Below are 13,181 nucleotides of genomic sequence, written 5' to 3' on the forward strand. Positions count from 1 at the left end.
TCTTCATAATTTCAGTTTTGAAGTATGTGAATTTGCAAATTCATATTTGAACTCCAGATTTCTATTTGTTTTGTCTAGTGATAAGCCACTCAAGCTTATCACCTGTTTATGAGAAACTGGATTTGAGACTGCTTTGCTACTGCCATTACTGCTCTTGGTTCCAAATAGGATATTTCTATTTTACCATCCCTCCCTATTTTTAGTTACAGTTGGCTTGAGGTTTGTAAGTGTAGTGTAGATTTTTGTGTAGATTTTATTCTTGTTGTTTGTTTCTCCACACACCCCTTTTAGCATGTTTTGGGAGAGAACTGTCAATAATGGAAATCTTGATGCAGACAAAACTGCAGGATTTGTGAATTTATGTGTCCATTTTATGCACTGAAACTGTCCCAGGCAGGCAGCTTGGTGATAAACCTCCTGGCCCTTCCAAAAGACCAGTAATCACAACCTTTAATCCAAATATCCCATGGTAGAAACTGCACTGGTAAAACTGGAGCTGGGCAACATTACTAGAGATCCATAGGTTCTCCTTATTCTCTCTCCTCCTCCTCCTGTAGCATCATGTATTATTTTCAGAACACTCAAGTGTGCTTCAAGCAATATTTTCAGTGTTTCCCTTTCTCTACAGAGGCCAGTTTCTGTTTTTAAAGCTTAAAAAAAATCAGTATCATTAATTATATTTGATCTTGAAAAAATGTTTTACTGCTGAGAAAAAAATTATAGGATGGGCACAGGTGTGTTGCTTCTTTCTTGACACCCGCTATTATGCATTTGATCTCAGCCTAGCAAAATGATATAGCTCAGTTGACAGCCAACATTTGCTAGCTGATCAGACAGAAAAAACACATCTATGGAGTGGTCTGAGTCTTTCTCCTGCCCGCCACTATAAAACTAGTAACTTTTCCCCTTCGGAGTTTGAAGTTGTTTTTTTAACTTTGCACTGTTGTTTGCAAATATTTGTCAAGTTTAATAAATAAGTCACTTGCATAACCTGCTTTGGTATGCTCCAAATCCAAGGACAAATTCACTTGATCATATTTACATAGTGAAGTCAAAGGCCCTGTTCACACATAATGCTAAGCTAAACCACACATAAGCAACGTACGCTCAAACATGTAGGTACACAAAGCAAAAAAAAACACGGCCACTTGGCTTTTCCTCCTGTTTGCTGCTTTGCTACCGGGAGCTGAGACATGATTTTGCTTAGCATTACATGTGAACTTGAACTTATACTTTGTGTCATTCCAAACAAACCATGAGCTGAAATCAATGTTTGTTTTTGGATTAGTGCATAGGGTTAATTTGAGAGAGACAAACAGCAACCCTGGGTTTACACATAATGCTAAGTCAAACCATAGTTTACCTCTGATGGTGTGGCAGCTGCAGGACCAGAAAGAAGCAAAGCAAGCACAATTTTTGCTCCCCGTACCCACACACTTGCTTGCTCATATGGAGCCATAGTTTGGCTTATGAACCATAACCAAATTTTGGTGAGCTGATATTTCGAATGAAATAAATCCAGAGTACAATTTACTATAGTAAGTTTTGTTGTGGGGTTATGTGAGACCATTCCTAAGGCTAGAAAAACATGTCACATCTTGTGGGGAAGTTCTGCTATATGTGCAGGTAAAGCCCCTTGCATGAGCCAATACTTCTCCATGCATCATCTCCTTAAACATTGCTTATTTTCTGAATTGGTTATAAAAGTTTTGTTTATCAGCACCGTCTTTGATCTGGCCAATAGAATGGTCCATATTCTCTCACACCACCCTTATCCAACAGAGGTATTGCCAAAATAACCTGAACATTCTTCTGGGGAATCTGTGTGCCTGCAGAGTAAGAGTCAGTCTCACAGCCATAATAAACATGATTGCATCTGTTGACATACATCAATAACTTAATCATTTCCCCTGGGTCTATCACATTGGGGAGGCCACCTATCATCATAGAAAATCATGCAGAATACATCAAAGCCACAAGTGATTAAGCTGTTTTGCATTTTCTTTTCGGCTTGTGTCTGCAAGCTGAAACTGCAGTTTTGAAATCTGCTTGGAACTAACTGATACTAACTCAACAGTTTTCAGCAGAAAGCATTATTGTAGGAAAAGGGGAATTTCTACTGGCATATTTTGCCACATGCAGTTTGAGCATCTGATTTTGGTATGTGGTGAATTTAGTTACCCACCACTGTGGTGTATTTTGCTTCTGCCGGTGGGTCTATTATGCATTCTGGTTTTGTGCAGTCAGAAAAGCCAGAAAACTACCTCTGTAATAAATGTTTATCTGTAAGCCGCCTTGAGTCCCGTCAGGGAAAAAGGCAGGGTAGGTAGCTAGGAAGGAAGGAAGGAAGTGTCTGTGCCTCCTTACTCCAGCAGGCAGTACAGTTGGGTATCCCAGATGTCAGTGAACATTCACAGAGCCCTGGGCTCTCCTGAGTGCTGCATGATTGCAGAACAGCCTTATATAAATACACAAGTTCAGATAGTAAGGTGAGCACGTGACAAGCTTATTGTCGGTGTGCCCATACGTGGACTTGTAATTCATAAAGAGAAGTCCTTTTGCAACACTGGAACTTAAGCCACAACTGGGGTTCCAGAAACCTAGTGGTGTGACAAGAATGGTAGTGGGAATGTCTGACCCTTAGGTGTTACTCCTGTCTTGCAGCCCTGGTAAGCTCACTGCATAGGGCAGTAGCACACAGATCTGCAGGTTTTCAGTTTTTGTGCTGACAGCTCCTACCTAGAATGAATAATAATTTGCTGGTTTTAGTTATGTGGATGAAGAAAGTAAGCACATAGTGTGTGGACAACTTGGACCCGCAACAAAATATTTCACTCAGGAGTGCTCCTGTTCAGGATACAGCACTGCATCCTACCAACACCCATCCCTGCCTACAGTAAGGCAGTGTTCCATAGCCTCTGAGCACGCTCATCTTCATGGAGCAGTTTTCAGGGTATCATTCCCCCTCTCCTTTGTTTCCCCACCACCTTAAAGGTTTTGCTGGGGGAAGGTATTTTTTTTGTATTTCTCCAAACTCTGTTGCTCACCTAAGTCTACTCATATTTCCCTCTTGCCTTTGGATGGTGCTGTTTTGGCTGCATAAGGACCAGCACTCAGAAAGTTGAGTTCGCTATTGGTATAGATGATACGTAACACCAGTGTGTGTATGTTTCTAAAAGGCAATTATTTAAGTTAGTGAAGGCTCCAGTAATCCATGCACCAAAGGCAAGTTTCATTTTTGGTTTTTGTCAATCCAGAAATATATAATTAGTTTGTCATTATCCCCTATTATTATGGTAAAGGTCAGTGAGTATATTTTCTGCTTGGGCTGGAAACATTTGCAAAATGTGCAAAAAGCTGTCTAATGTCAGAAGATAGCTGATGAATTTGATTAGGAATTAACTCAGCAATATTAAAAATGATTGTTGTAGGCTTTCCCCCACCCCCAATTGTTGAAGCTAAATTTAGGGTAGCAAAAGCAAATGAAATGTTCAATGAAAAGTAAAAATACTGAATTTATTTCCCCAATTAATTAACAAACTACAGGCATGGTGGTGAAGAAATATATAATAATTCTAGGCCAACATTTTCAAATTGTGTTTTATATTGTTTGCTTCAGAACATACTGCAGAAACTTTTTTATATACAGCCCTTCTACAAATACAAGGTTTTCACTTGACAGAAGAACATTAAAGCTAGAAGATGAAGCATAACCACTTCAAAAAAAAGAGTAAGGTCAAGCTCAAGTGATTCAGTTACAAAGATATCAAGTGTGCAATCACATTGTCTTATCAACTCCCATATATTTTCCTTTCATGGGTTGACATGGCTGAAGGTCCTCTTTTCTAGAAAATGCTCAACTTGGCTGAGAAATAGAATTGTCTCTGAAATTTCACCTAAAGAGAAATTAAAAATGAAGGCTTGAGCTTCTACTCAGGTGAAACAGATGCAGAATCCTAAGTGTAGTAATAGTAAAGTAATAAAACTAGTGAAATTCATTGGCAAGTAGGGATAGATGAATCAGTTTCAGTTTCACTCACTTGTTCATTTTTTCCAGTCATAAATTCAATCTCCACATTTCCACAAATTCATCAGCATATTTCTTCTAAGATACATGTTTATATGCAATTTTGCCTAATACACTCATTTTTCCTAATACAATGCATTCTAATGTAATTTCCACTACTATATGCATTTTTATGCACACCTTAGTCTTGCATGCACATTTTGCACAATTACTTTGCTAGAGAACTGCATTGCTAAAGTCAGAGAAGTGCAAGTTTCAAAGGTTCCCTGTGTTTTGCTTTGCATATTGTTTCAGAAAGTGAAAATTATGTAGGTTCATACATAATTTAAATGTGAACTGAATTTAATTCATCCCACTTCCCTATTAGCAAGATTTTTGCACTTTCCTAGGTTACCATCGGATTTCACATAAAGCAAAACTTGAAAATAATTGGGAGGTTCTTTTTCAGATGAAATTTTTGGAGAAGTCTTCACAGAATCCCAAAGGGGCATGGTAAAAAAATCTCAAATTCTATGTGGGTGGGTGCCACAAGGAGCAATTAATTTTAAGATTAACTGTTTCTTTAGTTTTGATGTTTGCTTCAAATCAGTAAGATGAGTTACTGTATGTGCCTCAATGCAATCTACACTGAGCTAGAAATTGCTGTTCTTAACCTGGATTCAAGTGATTCCTTTGCTTTCACTAAATTTAGCATAATGCCAGCATCCAACTCAAAACCCATCTAAACATACAGAGACTAGCAACTAAAATGAAAGCAAAGATAAATGTCACAAAGGACAACAGAACTGAGAAAAGCCACATGGCATTGGAAAACGCTAGAGATCTGAGGGTCATTTGTAAATTTCCCAGAATACCTTTTGGTAATCTCGAGTGCAACCAGCAAATGGCCCCCTCTAATATCACCGTATAGGAAGCAATCCCTTGTTTGTGTTCACAAGCTGGGTTAGGCTGGTGATGTTCAGACACTGAGGTCAGGGCTGTGTTTTGAAGGACAGATAATTAATCCAGTAATGTAATCCACAGCTCCTTTTTTGGCAGATTTATGAAGATAGCCTCTGTCCCGGGGACTCTACCTCATCATCTTTCATTTCCCAGGCAAAGCTAGTGACTTGTTATATAACATGACCTGTTCTAGATAAGATTTTTCATTTAAGGAGCTCTTCAGGCTAAGAGAGATTGATGTCCTGGCAGCTTCCAAGGTGCAACAAGTGATGGAAAGACATCAGAAATGGGGTTGGGCAGTCAGGCTATTATTAATAACCATGAAGGGAGGAGTTAAATTTAGATGGCCGTTGCCATGCCAGTGGAGTGTGGGAGTCATAAAACTTAAGGTGTGTGTTACAACTATTGTCCCTGTCTACTAACTTGTAACAGAGTTGACTTTAGAATCTTACAGCAAAGGCAAGAAAAAAAGTGAGAAGCTGGGTGAATGATCATATAAAATGGAAGAGTCAGTTTTTCTTGCCTATCTACCACATGCAAACACGGTTAAAAAATGCAGCATAAAACACTGTGGAACATCATACTGGTGAACCCTGGCAGGACATTTCCAATAATGTTTCACAATGCTGTAGTGGGAATGGAGGTGAATTTACACGACTGCATAAAGTTTAAGGGGTGTGGGCACTGCAGAGAGCATAAACTCCAAAAGTACCACAGTAGCTTTTCTTGTCAGAAGGACTGGAAAGACACAATGATAGTCACATCCAGTTCCTGAGATTCTTGTCCACGCTGTTAAGAGTGTGTTTAAAAAAACACCACCCAACTTAGATGCGGACCTGAAAATAAAATGTGTGAGTTAGACTTGAAGCAGAATGAGGCAGCAGTATTGCAATGGTGTATAGCTAACCTGGTATACAATGGTGTATACGCATTATATACGCATTGGTTCTGTAGCCTGTGAAATTAAATTACTCCAGTTTTGAAAATACCCATTCGTTTGTTTTTTTGTTTGTTAAATCTTGTGTCTTGCCTTTCCACTACAGCGGTCTTTAAGGCAGCTCACAAATCGATAAAATAATCTAAGATATCGCCATCATTAAAATAAAAATAAACTAAAATGAACAACAACTGTAAAAAAGCATTATAAATATAAACAAGAAGCATTATACCTAACAAAAATTAGTTATTTATTATATTGTGAAAGATATATATATATCTTTCGGCTGTAAAAAATAGTCAGATAGGATGGATATAGCTTAGTGTCTAAAAGACAGTAAAGACGTCAGGTGAATATATATTTGGAGGGAATTTCCACAGCCAGGGAAATTCTGTTTCTCTCTGGTAGCCACCAACCAACATCCCAAGACAGATATTGAGAGCCAGCGTGGTGTAGTGGTTAAGAGCGGTGGACTCGTAATCTGGTGAACTGGGTTCGATTCCCTGCTCCTCCACATGCAGCTGCTGGGTGACCTTGGGCTAGTCACACTTCTCTGAAGTCTCTCAGCCCCACTCACTTCGCAGAGTGTTTGTTGTGGGGGAGGAAGGGAGAGGAGAATGTTAGCCACCTTGAGACTCCTTAGGGTAGTGATAAAGCGGGGTATCAAATCCAAACTCTTCTTCTTGAAGAGTCTCAGACAAAAATTAATTGATGAGGTTGCATTAACACAAGAGCAGGCAGACCTTTCGATACCCTCCTCCTAGATTAGGGGTAGGGAATCCCCAGTCTGAAGTGGTATGGTCCATTCTATGATGGTGGTGTGATCCATCCCAGAAATCTGATTTCTACCATGTCCATGAGATAGAACTAGACTAAAAGCTAAAATGTTGGGTGTTGCTACAACCAACGTGCCTCAAACTTTTCAGTGTTGCAGAGAATTAGCAGTGTCACTGTGTTACATTGCTTTGGCCCAGTGTCAGTCTGGGAACAGTCTTTGCAAATATTGCTTTTATAATGGCTCCTTTTATTTCAGAAAGCTTCACCAACAAATGGCCTTCAGTAATTAAAACAGTAACTCAACATCAGCTTTTGAAACAGCTGGAAAGACTATGAGAGTATGGGGGGGCAGAGGAAGCAACTGGTTTCACAAGGGGTTGAGGAGCTGACAGCTGCCTCTGGAATATTGCCCTGGGTGTGTGGTGTGTGTGTTTTAGTAGGATTGGATCCAAACAATGTCCTATTTGCGGAAGTATGACTTTAATAGGGGTATATAGCCAAATATAGAAAGGGCATTTCTTTTGAAACACAGCTTTGCAATGTGGATAATAGTTTGTATAGGAATAAATGCAGGTATTAAGAAAAAGTGTAGCAGTCTGGAATTTTGATCATGGTAAGATTTCCCCCCCAAAAAAAAAAAAAAAATCTATACAAACAAAATTGTCAATGTGAAGAAGGCAAGTTTGACATGTAATGACGACATCTGTGGCCTGAGCTATACATACATACTACTGTGGCATGGCTGTTGTTGTCATGTTGCTTGGTCTTTATGCCACAGCGTTAGCGTTCCTGACCAGGATTCATGTGGGACAGGCAGATCACATGGTAAGATTTTTCGCCAGCAATGAACTACCCTTAGAGACTGATGGGGACTCTGATGCTGTGGGAATCTGTGCGGCAGAGCACCAAATGCATCTCATAGCACATAACCTAAGGAAATGTAAGTGTTCAGAAGTCACAGTGAAATTGAAATCAGTGGAACATATGCAAATTTAACAAGCCTCATAGATTTAAATATGATTTAAATGCATTTAATTTTATCTGAATTGAACTCATGGTTATTAACTCTGATGTCTTTACAAGATATTATATATCTATAGGATGTGAAACACAGATTTGTGTTTCACCTCTGCCCCACTCCTCAATGTTGATATGGTGCAAAATGTGGCATATATATGTAACAGCATAGAAGCTGTTGTACGTACACTGGAGAAAATAAGGGAATTGTTAAGAACAGGCTTTTCTTGTGGGTTGGGCTGTATGTTTCCAAAGTGTAGGAATTTTTATTTTAAATCATTTAATTAAACAAAGCCTGGAAATGCTTATAAGGTGAGGCATCCAATTTTGGCTGGTCCCTCCTTCCTCTTTCAGCCCTCTGGGCCCTATCTCATTCTGTCCCAGAACCCACCCAACACTCAGGAAATTCTGGGCTATAATGGATACAGGTGTATGTGTGTGAGAGTGAAAACAAGATGTTCATCCTTTCATGAGTGGAAGAGCTTTCCACTGACACAAAGCCACCATTGGTTACAACCCAGTCATTCCAGCAAAGAAACAGCGGATTTATGGGTGTTCCCCCCCCCTCTGTAAGCATAGTTATGAAGATTCATTCTGTAAACTGCATTTGAGCCATAAATAGGTAGGAATCCAAATGTGCATTCTCTCTGTGGGAAATATATTTGCCTTCTGCTCCCTGTTTACTTGGATGCAACCCTGTGCAAATTAAAGAAGACGTATAAATAAATTTAAGCAGAAATATGAATGAATGGCGCTGCAAATAGAAGAAGAAGAAGAAGAAGAAGAGTTTGGATTTGATATCCCGCCTTTCACTCCCCTTCAGGAGTCTCAAAGCGGCTAACATTCTCCTTTCCCTTCCTCCCCCACAACAAACACTCTGTGAGGTGAGTGGGGCTGAGAGACTTCACAGAAGTGTGACTGGCCCAAGGTCACCCAGCAGCTGCATGTGGAGGAGCGGAGACACGAACCCGGTTTCCCAGATTACGTGACTACCGCTCTTAACCATATTCGGCCTGAACCTCATTCCATGGGGGAATACCGTGTTGTGCCTGGGAATACACAGGTACAACTCATACTGTTGACCTGGATGGCCTTGGCATTATGGAGACTGTCCTATCCCTTTTCTGTTGTGCCATTCAGCTGCGCTCCCTTTTACTGGTTCTGCTCCTTCCTTGCACATCTACCTTTGAGTCTGAATGGACTATCATCTTAATTTGCTGGCTGCCTCGTGTTAACTCACATGCTTGCTGCCCTTGTATTTTTGACTCAGTGATTTATTTACCCTCCTGGGTTACAACTTCTCAGCCATTTCCTTGGGTGCAACTATTATTTGCTGCAATGGATGCTTCTGGCAGCCCTCCCCTCCCAAAACGTACACCCCTGCTATTGTCTATAATCTGTATAAAAACAGTGTGGGAGACATTACAGGGAAGCAGCCCTGAGCACCTGTCTGGATGTTGTATGGGGTAGAATTCAAGGTGAAGATCAGCGAGGTAGTCAAAGCCGCTGATGGACTATTTATATAATGATAACTGTGTCTGTTGCTGATTCTATGAACCACATCCAACAGCATCTATTTCAGTGCAGAGGAGCCCTGACAGAGCACATTTTGATTAATAAATTATCTAGTGTGCACGGTGTAGGCCACGTTCCCCTTTCACATCTCATGAAAGTCATTCACTTTAAGTTTAGTGGTTTAATGAGTCCAGGCCAGTCTAAAGATTGCATGTTGTGGCAGCAAATGTCCCTTCGACAAAAGGAAGAGGGCTATTGGATTATGTGCCCAAGGGCATTTTCACTAGTGATGCCAAGCCTCAAGCTAGATGTTTGCCAGTGTAAAAATGTATGGCGCAATGTTGTAATGTTCTGAGCTGCTCCCCTGGGGAAGGGGTAACTCAAAGTGTGATGTCACATTACATGTCCCCACCCTCAGAATACCATTTAGTATGGAGTGTGTATGTGCTGGGGGGGGGGGGAGAGAGAGACAGAGTGGGAGTCATTTTAAAAACAAATTTATATGCTACTCAAATATATATTCTACAGCCTATAGACATTTGGATTGTCTTGGCCAGTCTGCTTATTTACAGAACACAGAGATAAAACGTCTCTTGAATTCTGTACTGCACATTTTATGCTGCATATTTAAGACTATAATGTATAAGAAGCCATGCTGCATAAAAACCTTCCTTGGTTTGCAACACTGTTTAGTAGAACCATGGACAATGCAGGTTTGTACTTCTAAAGCACAGGCAAAACAGTCACATCTACTCCCCCCCCCCCCGATGCAAAAGCAACCTGTTCTGCCATTTTTTCAGCTTGAAAAATCCAGGTTGTAGCCTGGTGTGAAATCACAATACAGTGGTACCTCCAGTTGCGGGCGGGATCTGCTCTGGAGTTCCAGTCGGATCCCGAAGTTTCCGCAACCTGAGGACCGCTTCTGTGCATGCACGTGCTGCAAAACCTGGTAAAATACTTCCAGGTAAAATACTTCTGTATGCACATCCCAAAGTTTATGTAACCAGAGGGTTACATAAACGGAGGTTCAACTGTACTTGTTTGTCAACTGAGAGGGCCAGTAGCTCAACACTGGGAAAGGATCAGGTCAGAATTAGAGTGCACATAATTAGCAATGCCAAGTTGCCCAAATAAGAGACAATAGAATGTTCTTTGCTGGCCAAGTACAATACAGTCAATGCCATCATTAAACTCTCAAGCATCCTAAGAACAGCAAGGCTTCATATTGAGGTTCAGGACACTGCAAGAGGCAGAGAGTGCAAATGTAGATAGCAGAAGCATTTCATATCTTTGCATCCTGATTTGGAACATGTTGACTGAGTCAGAAATAAGTCCCACTGAGTTCAATGAGGCTTACTCCTAGTAAGTGTGCTTAGGAGCACAGTCTTAATCAAGCACAGTTGGATTGAAATGAGAGAATGTGATGAATGTGTTTTTAATTCTTGTTCCTTTGAGCTGATGGTGCAGTTTAAAAACTAAAAATATGACAAATATAACAAAAAATTAAAATTGGAAAGTGTCTTGATAATCTGTGTGTGCCTGTGTCCTATTTCCAACCAAACGTATCCAGCATCACTAGCTTATAACATTTAAGAACCGGATTACCTGAATGGCATGGCTCGTAGCTTCCACCTGGCTGCTTGCCCACTGCTGTGTATCAGGGAGATCATGTGGGTATGGGAGAGGGTCATGTGACAACAGTTATTGCCCATGCGAATGCTGTCCATCCCAAGGCTGGTGGTGTTGGTCTGGGGAGTTACCATGCCTAATGAGTAGTACATAGGCTTTAGAAGGGTAGAACAGAAATCTCCAAATGCCTCCCATGTACTTTCCTCACTACATACCGTATTTTTCGCCCTATAGGACGCACCGTCCCATAAGACGCACCTAGTTTTTTGGGGGGGGAAATAAAGGGAAAAAATTATTTCCCCCCCAGGCGCGGGGCTGGGGCAGCCCGAGCTTCCCCCGACCCCAGCCCCCAAACAGGCAGCTCTCTGCAAGCCGTGGGAGCCCAGCGGTGGTTCCCACTGCTTGAGGAGAGATCCGCGAAGCCTGGACGCGCTGAGATCAGCGCGCGCAGGCTTCGGGATGCCGGCAACTCTCCCCAAGCAGCGGGAACGTTCCCGCTGCTTGCGGAGAGATCCGCGAAGCCTGGATGCGCTGAGATCAGTGCGCGCAGGCTTCGGGATGCCGGCAACTCTCCCCAAGCAGCGGGAACGTTCCCGCTGCTTGGGGAGAGATCCGCGAAGCCTGGACGCGCTGAGATCAGCGCGTGCAGGCTTCGGGATGCCGGCAACTCTCCCCAAGCAGCGGGAACGTTCCCGCTGCTTGCGGAGAGATCCGCGAAGCCTGGACGCGCTGAGATCAGCACGCGCAGGCTTCGGGATGCCGGCAACTCTCCCCAAGCAGCGGGAACGTTCCCGCTGCTTGGGGAGAGATCCGCGAAGCCTGGAGGCGCTGAGGTCAGCGCGCGCAGGCTTCGGGATGCCGGCAACTCTCCCCAAGCAGCGGGAACATTCCCGCTGCTTGCGGAGAGATCCGCGAAGCCTGGACGCGCTGAGGTCAGCGCGCGCAGGCTTCGGGATGCCGGCAACTCTCCCCAAGCAGCGGCAGCGTTCCCGCTGCTTGCGGAGAGGTCCGCGAAGCCTGGAGAGCGAGAGGGGTCGGTGCGCACCTACCGCTCTCGCTCTCCAGGCTTCAGCGAAAGCCTGCATTCGCCCCATAAGACGCACCCACATTTCCCCTTCATTTTTGGAGGGGAAAAAGTGCGTCTTATAGGGCGAAAAATACGGTACATTATAAGAACAGTATGGAAAGCAACAGCCACACTGGTAAGGCAACTACAAGCTCAAGACAAGGATTTACAAGGACAGGCCTGTCTGCCTGTGGACATCTAAAGATTACTAGTGAATGCTGCCCAAAGGAACATGTTACTACTTTCTCTGCTGTGGAACCCAGTGGGCGGAGGAATAACAGAGGTGTGGAACAGGCCTGGGATTGTTTTGTTGCCCATGTTCATTTTTTTGGCTCTTTATAGGAAAGAAAGTGGAGGTGGTGTAATTGCTGTTAGATCAATGGAGCAAACAAACCAATTGAAAGCCATCAGCCATTTCTGCAGCATGCAGTCAGCCACATGCTAAAATGCACTTAACCCAGGCTGGGACTTTTTAGTGGGTCAAGAAATTGACAAGAGAGGTAACAATAGAATAAGGGGTGACAAAAGTATTTCATAAAGAGAGGAAGGTGGGGGTTCGGACATGAAAGGAAATGTGTAGCAACAAGTGTGCGTGTATTTGGGGGGGGCAGGGTTGGGAATAAAATGGGGGGAGGTGGCATGCTCTTCCTCTCCCCCGCGCCTTTTTCTTCTAAAATGTGAAGTCATATATAAGTCTTGAGGAATGAAACAAATCTGAAAGCTTCTTCACTATGTCTTTTCTTCTCCAGGGCTGAGTTCTGAAGGAAATGTTTGTGCAAGTTTCACGCAGAAGCCAGCCGTACATAGAACTGATTGACTTGTCCTCATGATATCCCCAAGAAACTTCCTGCCCTATTTCTAACCCTTTTTTTTAAAAAAAGAAAACTTTATAACATAATCCTCTTTTCCCCCCTTTTCTTTTTTTGACTTTCAACAGTACAAACAGTAGGCAATCAGTGCCTGATCTACAGGGCTCTAGGTTTGATCCCTGTGGTGACTGAGCAATAGGTTAGCGTTTAAGTTTGAAATTGGGGAATTCCACCCTTTTGGGTGGGTTTTCTGTAAAACATTAGAACAGGTCTCCTACTTCTCTACCTCTTCTTCCCCCATCCCAGTCTCACCTCCTTGATTTCCTGCTCCACAGGTTTGCTAGCCTGCTTTATCTTGTGTCCCCCACTTTTTGAAGTTGGGGTTGTGCATTACAAAGGAGGAGAAAGGATCCCATTTCCTCTCTGTGTCCTGCACATCCTTCCGATCTCATCCTCTACATA

The 13,181-nt window shown here is 42.5% G+C and overlaps 1 protein-coding gene across 1 annotated transcript in view; it reads left to right on the forward strand.

Moving 5' to 3' along the window:
- Positions 1-13,181, forward strand: part of CDH23 (cadherin related 23) — a 402,434-nt gene that overhangs the window by 163,889 nt on the left and 225,364 nt on the right. The gene's annotated exons all lie outside the window — the stretch shown is intronic.

This window comes from Podarcis vaucheri, assembly GCF_965113315.1.
Source record: "Podarcis vaucheri genome assembly, chromosome: 5".
Lineage (NCBI taxonomy): Eukaryota > Metazoa > Chordata > Lepidosauria > Squamata > Lacertidae > Podarcis > Podarcis vaucheri.